Source organism: Girardinichthys multiradiatus, chromosome 24 (assembly GCF_021462225.1).
Source record: "Girardinichthys multiradiatus isolate DD_20200921_A chromosome 24, DD_fGirMul_XY1, whole genome shotgun sequence".
NCBI lineage: Eukaryota > Metazoa > Chordata > Actinopteri > Cyprinodontiformes > Goodeidae > Girardinichthys > Girardinichthys multiradiatus.
The window spans coordinates 26,393,168-26,401,390 of NC_061816.1; the positions used below are offsets into that span (position 1 = coordinate 26,393,168).

Consider the following 8,223-nt stretch of genomic DNA (forward strand, 5'->3'; position numbering starts at 1 on the left):
TCTGGGATTGATTTGCTGCTTCAGGATCTGGATGACATGCTGTAACTGATTGAACTATGAAGTCTGCTCTCAAGCAGAAAAACTCAAAGAACTTCTGGCATCAGTTTGTGACATATCGGTTCTGAAATAGGGAAAATTATTTGAAACACACCACCAAGTCCCACTCTGAATGGCTCCTCAAAATCTCAAAATGAAGATTTGGGAGTGGCCTAGTCAAAGTCTAGACTTAAATCAAATATAGGTGCTTTGACATGACCTTAAACAGACTGTTCGTGCTTGAAAGCTCTCAAATGTGGATGAATTAAAACAACTCTGTGACGATGAGTGGGACAAAATTCCTCGACAGTGATGTAGAAGACTCATCAATTGTCAAAAATGCTTGATGGAAGTTGTTAGGTGGGACAATCACCCTTGGCAGCAAAACCTAAGTAATTGCCTGCTTAACCTTAGGGGGCAATTACTTTTTCACACTTAGAATAGCTTTTTTCACTTAGTTAACTGCATATTGTATTTACTCAGGTTATCTTTATTGGTAAAATATGTTTGATGACCTGAAACATACACGTGTGAACGCTTGTATGTACCCCATGGTTACTTATCTCCCTGGGAGATGGAGATGGAATTATTCACCTCATTTAGCGAACCTCCCTTCAGCTGATCAAAGCAAGCAGCATTTTAAAGATTGTCTGCCTTGATCTACAATATTTCAACCTGCACTACTGTTTGAGAAGCTCCTGTAGATGCAGGTGGATGCCTCCACACATCACAGTGTGGCTGACTACCTGACAGACAGACAGACAACTATTTGTGCAGCTGAAGGGTTGTGTTTCTGAAAGGGTGGTCAGCAGGACAGGGCACCACAGGGGACTGGACTCTGACAGTTCTTGCTCACCCACTGCACCTCAGACTTCCAGATTAACTCGGAGCCCTGTCAACCACGGAAATACTCAGACTGGGCTGTTGTTGGTGGTGTCAGCAGCGGTGAGGAAGCTCAAGGCAGGTCACCCACTTTGTGGCTATGTGTTGGAACAGTCATGCCATCTGAATGGGAGAAAGACAACAGACTATGTTTATGGATTTAGCAGCCATGAGAAATACCTTATTCTAACTCTTATAAAGAAATGAAGGAGGAGGAGGGTGGACTCAAACGACTGGACTAGAAAATAAAACACTGATGAAACAGTAAGCTTAGTTTCCTCAGCCTTCAAAGTTGATTGCCTTGGAAAAGTATTCACACCCCTAACCATTTTCACATTACAACCACAAAACAATTTAATGCTGTCACTGGGATCTGACAACCATATGAAAATATTAGGATACCCTGTAAAAGCCATTGTGTTTTCTAACATACTGTATTTGGGTTTATGGACGTATAATAATGATTTTAACAGATTTTAATTAAACAACCGAACAATCAGCACTGAATAAAATACATAAAAATTTTCTTTAAAGTGTCAAACATAATGCAATTTCTGGTGAGGAAAAAATTAGGACAACCCCACATATATTCATACGTAAAATGGCTAAAATTATCAGGTGTATCACATCAGGTCTACATGATAAGAACATCTTTACTCCGCATTTTGAAGGAAATTTATTCTGTTTTAAACCTCAGACTGTTACTTTGGTGCTCCTAACTGCTGAATTGAGAGTGAAAACCATTGTGAAATCCAAATATGTCAGGTTTAATGCAACGGAGGACCCCGGAATGCAGACAAGCAGGCAGCATAATCAATTCTAGCTTCAATGAGCAACCAGTGAAGACCCCTGAGAACTGTGATAATGAGCCTCGTTGATTGTCATAGGCAGCCTTGCATCAAAACTATGTGCTTTAAGGCTTCTGGCTTCTAGCCAACAAGATTGATTGAATAATGAAACCATGAAAATATCGAAGACTGTAATATTTTTTCACAATAATTACATATAGTACTTAATTAATTAATCATTAATTAAGTGGTATATGCAACATTTTTGGCAATATTCCTGAGTTAGCAGTAGCATCATTAAGTAACTTGCCAAAGAGTTTAAGCAAATTCAAGGTGCTTAGCACTGTGCAGTCACATATGATATATGTGACTGCATGAAGCCCCCTGCTGGCCTGGAGGCCTCTAAGAGAACATGCAGTCAAAAAGTGCAGAAATACACCAGTTGTACACATATAAAGGAAAACCTGCATAGTTTGAAAACTTTTCGTGCACACTGTATGCATGATAGGGGAGTGGAGGCCTAGTGGTTAGAACAGGAGGTTTGCGTTCCGGCGGGGACACAAGGGGCCAGGTTCGTGTCCCACAGATTGCCACTCTGGGTCCCTGAGCAAGACCTTTAGCCCCAGAATGCTCCCCGCACAATGGCAGCCCACTGCCCCCTATAAGGGATGGGCTAAATGCAGAGGACAAATTTTGTTGTAATGTACATGTGCAATGACCAGTAAAGGTGATTATTATTATCATGGGGATTCCAGCTGTGACTCCTTATTCCTGGGATGGACAAAGTGTACATTAAAACTGTATTTAAAGGTGCAGTTTCCTACCAGCATCTGTGTTTGTGTAGAGTTCCATGTTTTTATCCATGGCTGGGGGCGCAACAATGTGATTCCATGAAATAATGTGTTTACTTTGTAAAACAAAGGCAGATTGCATTCCAATAAACTCATATTTTCTGCAGGTATCTAAGTATTTATATGACTGATCTGAGTAGTGTCTGATAAATGGTAAATGGACTGAACTTATATAGCGCTTTTCCAGTCATACAGACCCCTCAAAGCGCTTTACACTAGAGCCACATTCACCCAATCGCACTCACTAACGCTCACACATTCATACACCGATACGCAGATCGGTAGGCAACTTGAAGTTAAGTGCCGAACCCACAACCTTCTGATTGCAAGAGGACTACTCTTCCTACTGAGCAAAAGTTGGCAAAATATTTTTTGTTTCTGCTTTGTGCTTTTTATGCAGATGTACCATAGTGTGCAGTAATAATTTCCATCCCATGTGGGGACCCTGTGATGGCTCCAACATTCTCCTTGCCTTTTCACTCATGTCTGCTCTTCCACCTCCAACTCTTCATCTTTTTTCTTCTTCCTCATGTCCCCAATCACCTTTGACCTTCATACCATCATTAACACTGTTCGATTCCTCTGCTTCTTTTTCCCCTCATCATGTCCCTGGTGTCCTGTCACATTCCAGCTGTTCAGGGAGGCAAACTTCTGATTTCTCTTCATTTCTGGAAGATTGACTGGAACCTTTCTAAGATTTATTTTAATGCCAACTATAATTCTCTTTGAAGCAGCACTCCAGCATCAGCTTGTGCTTCATATATTACAAATCAAAGGATATTTCTCAAATAAAATTAAAGGTTTGAATGTCTTGTTTCTTTTTTAGTTCAGTAAATGTGTTGAAGCTGGTTTGGGGTTTATATCATAATACATTTTTAATAGATCTGTTTTTTACATTTAACAATGAAAATGCATGTTGAAACTTATTTATAGCCTTCTCATTGATTGAGGAGCATGCAGAGACAGTAACCAGCTACTTTGCTATGTGCACAAAAAATGTTAAGACCTTCACCGACGTGAAACCCTGGATAGCCCTGGATAACCACAGAGGTGCGCTCACTGCTGACAGCCAGAGATGTAGCTTTCAGGGCAGGGGACGTGACTGGTCTCCAACTGGCCAGGTCTGCAAGGGAATTAAGACAGCAAAACTCACCAAGGCATCAAAAACACAGGGACTTATCTGTGAATCATCAGACAAATGTGACAGGGTGTGCAAACACTGACAAATTACAAGCCGAGGCTGGATGTTGTCAATGATGAGGCTTCTTTTCTGGACAGGCATAACAACTTTTTTTACACACTTTGAGATATCTAACCCCAAAAATAGAGGAGAGGTGGGTTCTCCTCCTGTATCTGCGGGGCCGGCTATTATTATAAGCACAGTAGACACCCAGAGGATCCTAGCTAAAGTTAATTAGAGTAAAGCAGCAGGTCTGGATGACATATCGGGACGTGTGCTCAGAGACTGCGCTGGTGAGCTGGCAGAGGTTCCTTACTGATATCACATCTCCCCCAGCTAGGCCACCATACCCAGATGCTTTAAGACATCCACCAACTACTACTGTCCTGTTGCACTGACTTCAATTGTGATTTAACGCTTCGAACGGCTCATCAAAACAAATTTCACAGCCAATTGTCCTGTATCTTTTGACCCGCTACAGTTTGCCAATCATTCCAACCACTCCACTCAGGATACAATATCCATCACCCTGCACTCTTCCCCCATCTGGTCTATGCCAGACTCCTGCACATTGACTTTAGCTCAGCGTTTAATGGTAAATGGACTGAACTTATATAGCGCTTTTCCAGTCATACAGCGCTTTACACTAGAGCCACATTCACCCAATTGCACTCACTAACGCTCACACATTCATACACCGATATGCAGATGTTGGGACCACAGCCATGGGTTTCAACACTAAAACTCCGGTACATACTTTCCTGGAACTTTTCAAAATAAAGTGTATTAACCTTCTTCCAGCACAGCCAGGAAAGGGGGTAACTGTGGACTTCCTGTGACGCCATTACCCAAATAAAAGCCCTCACCTTTCCACAAATCTTTCTCTTCCACGCGGCCTTCCATAAGAACCGGATAGGAGAGGAAAGCGCGCTAATGTCTTTTGCTGGCAAAAAGACATAAATTCAACTGGATCCAAGGAAGCCATACGATCATCGATCATATGCAAAGTTAAGTAGAATGAAATACTGTCTGTGTATCCGGTATTTTCATTCATGAACGGGGAAATGAAGGTGTAAGAGTTGCTTACATTTTCTCTTCGAGGCCCCACAGAAGCAAAACTGTATCGAGGAGAGATCGCGGTGGAGAAGCTGTTTCTACAAGCCGAGCCGCAAGGACGGACTACGGCTTGCACCACCATGTTACGGTACCGAACAGCCGCCCAGCCCTCCGGAGCTAACGCTATTGCAGAGCGAACGCAGAGGTTAGCTGAAAGCCAACCGCTTGTTGACTGTGGACGTTTATTCGAACTTCATCGCCCTTGGACAACGTTTACTCACCATGGTCAGAGGTTAGGTTTGGGCAGATTAACAGTTAGGATGAAATAATCTGAACGTATTCATTCTATGAAGTTTGTTTAGTCGAACCTAGCTATCTTTAGCGCTAGTAGGCTAGCTACGGCACGCGCCGGTTCCGGGTTCTTTGTATGTTTTAAAGTTAAGATAAACTTTTATTTAAAGGGTGGTTTTAACCAGAACATTGCTCATAACGCGCTTATGCATTTTAACCCTCTCATTAATCCTGGTATTTTAAAGGTATGTGTTGATTCTGGTGCTAAACTATCCGCTTCTTGCTAGCTTAACTGCTAACGGTAAGAACACGTGTGTTAGCATTAAGGCTAGTCAACAGAAAGGTTGTTAGTTTTCAAGCTAGTGAATAATAGTCCCTGAACATCATTTACTAGATTTGATAACTAAGTAAACACCATTAAGCCCCATTTCTCCAGAAAGATTTGGCTCTTTTCCAAAATACTCAATAATATTTCTTCAAATATTATTTTAATAAATAAAGGCAGTTAATTAGACACCGTTGAGAATTAGTCATCCAGGAGGTTGGTTTTATTCAGCAGATCATTATTTAAAACATTATTTTATTAAAATAATATTTTATCTGATCTTACATTGTGAATGGTTGTCTAAATGTTGCTGATTATTGTCTAAGTTGGTTCCAAGACTAACTTAACTTCATTTCCAGATTCTTCAAGATAATCCTTGGTTCTCAAACATAAACATTGCATGGTAATGTTGCATCACTCTTTTTGGTCATAATTATCAATCATCTTTAATCAACTTGTTTATATTGTACATAGCCCATTAGTCTTCATTATTCTTTAATTCTGCTTGGTAGTTTAGTTGGATTGTTTTAGCAAAGTAAAGAGTTTGTTGATTGAAATATGTTTGACTTTGAGTTGACTTATTTTTGTTAATAAATTCTTGTATTTTAAGAAATTGTGTGAATTCATTCCATATACAGGTCCTTCTCAAAATATTAGCATATTGTGATAAAGTTCATTATTTTCCATAATGTCATGATGAAAATTTTACATTCATATATGTTAGATTCATTGCACACTAACTGAAATATTTCAGGTATTTTATTGTCTTAATACGGATGATTTTTGCATACAGCTCATGAAAACCCAAAATTCCTATCTCACAAAATTAGCATATTTCATCCGACCAATAAAAGAAAAGTGTTTTTAATACAAAAAACGTCAACCTTCAAATAATCATGTACAGTTATGCTCTCAATACTTGGTCGGGAATCCTTTTGCAGAAATAACTGCTTCAATGTGGCGTGGCATGGAGGCAATCAGCCTATGGTACTGCTGAGGTCTTATGGAGGCCCAGGATGCTTCGATAGCGGCCTTTAGCTCATCCAGAGTGTTGGGTCTTGAGTCTCTCAACGTTCTCTTCACAATATCCCACAGATTCTCTATGGGGTTCAGGTCAGGAGAGTTGGCAGGCCAATTGAGCAGTGATACCATGGTCAGTAAACCATTTACCAGTGGTTTTGGCACTGTGAGCAGGTGCCAGGTCGTGCTGAAAAATAAAATCTTCATCTCCATAAAGCTTTTCAGCAGATGGAAGCATGAAGTGCTCCAAAATCTCCTGATAGCTAGCTGCATTGACCCTGCCCTTGATAAAACACAGTGGACCAACAAGATTCTGTGACACGGCACCCCAGACCATCACTGACTTGTGGGTACTTGACACTGGACTTCTGGCATTTTGGCATTTCCTTCTCCCCAGTCTTCCTCCAGATTCTGGCACCTTGATTTCCGAATGACATGCAGAATTTGCTTTCATCCGAAAAAAGTACTTTGGACCACTGAGCAACAGTCTGCTTCTCTGTAGCCCAGGTCAGGCGCTTCTGCTGCTGTTTCTGGTTCAAAAGTGGCTTGACCTGGGGAATGCGGCACCTGTAGCCCATTTCCTGCACACACCTGTGCACAGTGGCTCTGGATGTTTCTACTCCAGACTCAGTCCACTGCTTCCGCAGGTCCCCCAAGGTCTGGAATCGGCCCTTCTCCACAATCTTCCTCAGGCTCCGGTCACCTCTTCTCGTTGTGCAGCGTTTTCTGCTACACTTTTTCCTTCCCACAGACTTCCCACTGAGGTGCCTTGATACAGCACTCTGGGAACAGCCTATTCGTTCAGAAATGTCTTTCTGTGTCTTACCCTCTTGCTTGAGGGTGTCAATAGTGGCCTTCTGGACAGCAGTCAGGTCGGCAGTCTTACCCATGATTGGGGTTTTGAGTGATGAACCAGGCTGGGAGTTTTAAAGGCCTCAGGAATCTTTTGCAGGTGTTTAGAGTTAACTCGTTGATTCAGATGATTAGGTTCATAGCTCGTTTAGAGACCCTTTTAATGATATGCTAATTTTGTGAGATAGGAATTTTGGGTTTTCATGAGCTGTATGCCAAAATCATCCGTATTAAAACAATAAAAGACCTGAAATATTTCAGTTAGTGTGCAATGAATCTAAAATATATGAATGTTAAATTTTCATCATGACATTATGGAAAATAATGAACTTTATCACAATATGCTAATATTTTGAGAAGGACCTGTATGTGCAGTTTTGCTGTTCAATAAAGTCAGAGCTCGTCTCACACCTTTCTATTCTGTCCTAATACCATCGCCTTACTGGGCTGGTATTCACAGGACAACCCTTAACAGACCAAAATATTATTTGGTAAAATATTAATATTAAAATATTAAATAATATTTGCAGATTCATATTTACAATACAGATTGGTAGGCAACTTGAGGTTAAGTGCCTTGCCCAGGGGCACATTGACCTATGGCAGGAGGAAGCTGGAATTGAACCCACAACTTTCTGATTGCAAGACGACTACTCTTCCTACTGAGCCACAGTCGCCATCATCTCAGAGAGACTAATAGAGAAAAAACTAACTGCAATTGAACACCAACTTGTCTCTTGATCCTGGAATTTCTGACTGTAAGCATATATTATATATTTTTCATGAGACTAATGAGAACTTTAACACTTAAATATAATTAAAGTATCTAATGCTAGTTGCTGTTACACCTTACCTTCTAAAGAGTTAGTTGGTTGCAGAAACCATGTCACTGTTGGGTAAATGTGTGAAAATAAAAAGCATTATAAAATGTCTCTACTATTT

The 8,223-nt window shown here is 40.7% G+C and overlaps 1 long non-coding RNA gene across 1 annotated transcript; it reads right to left on the bottom strand.

The window, feature by feature from the left end:
• Positions 1–587: 587 nt before the first annotated feature.
• LOC124861911 lies at positions 588–5,067 on the bottom strand. The gene is made up of 3 exons (XR_007036791.1): positions 4,825–5,067; positions 3,564–3,680; positions 588–1,041 (listed from the first exon to the last, which is right to left on the bottom strand). It is a non-coding gene; the product is annotated as an uncharacterized LOC124861911 (long non-coding RNA).
• Positions 5,068–8,223: the final 3,156 nt, after the last annotated feature.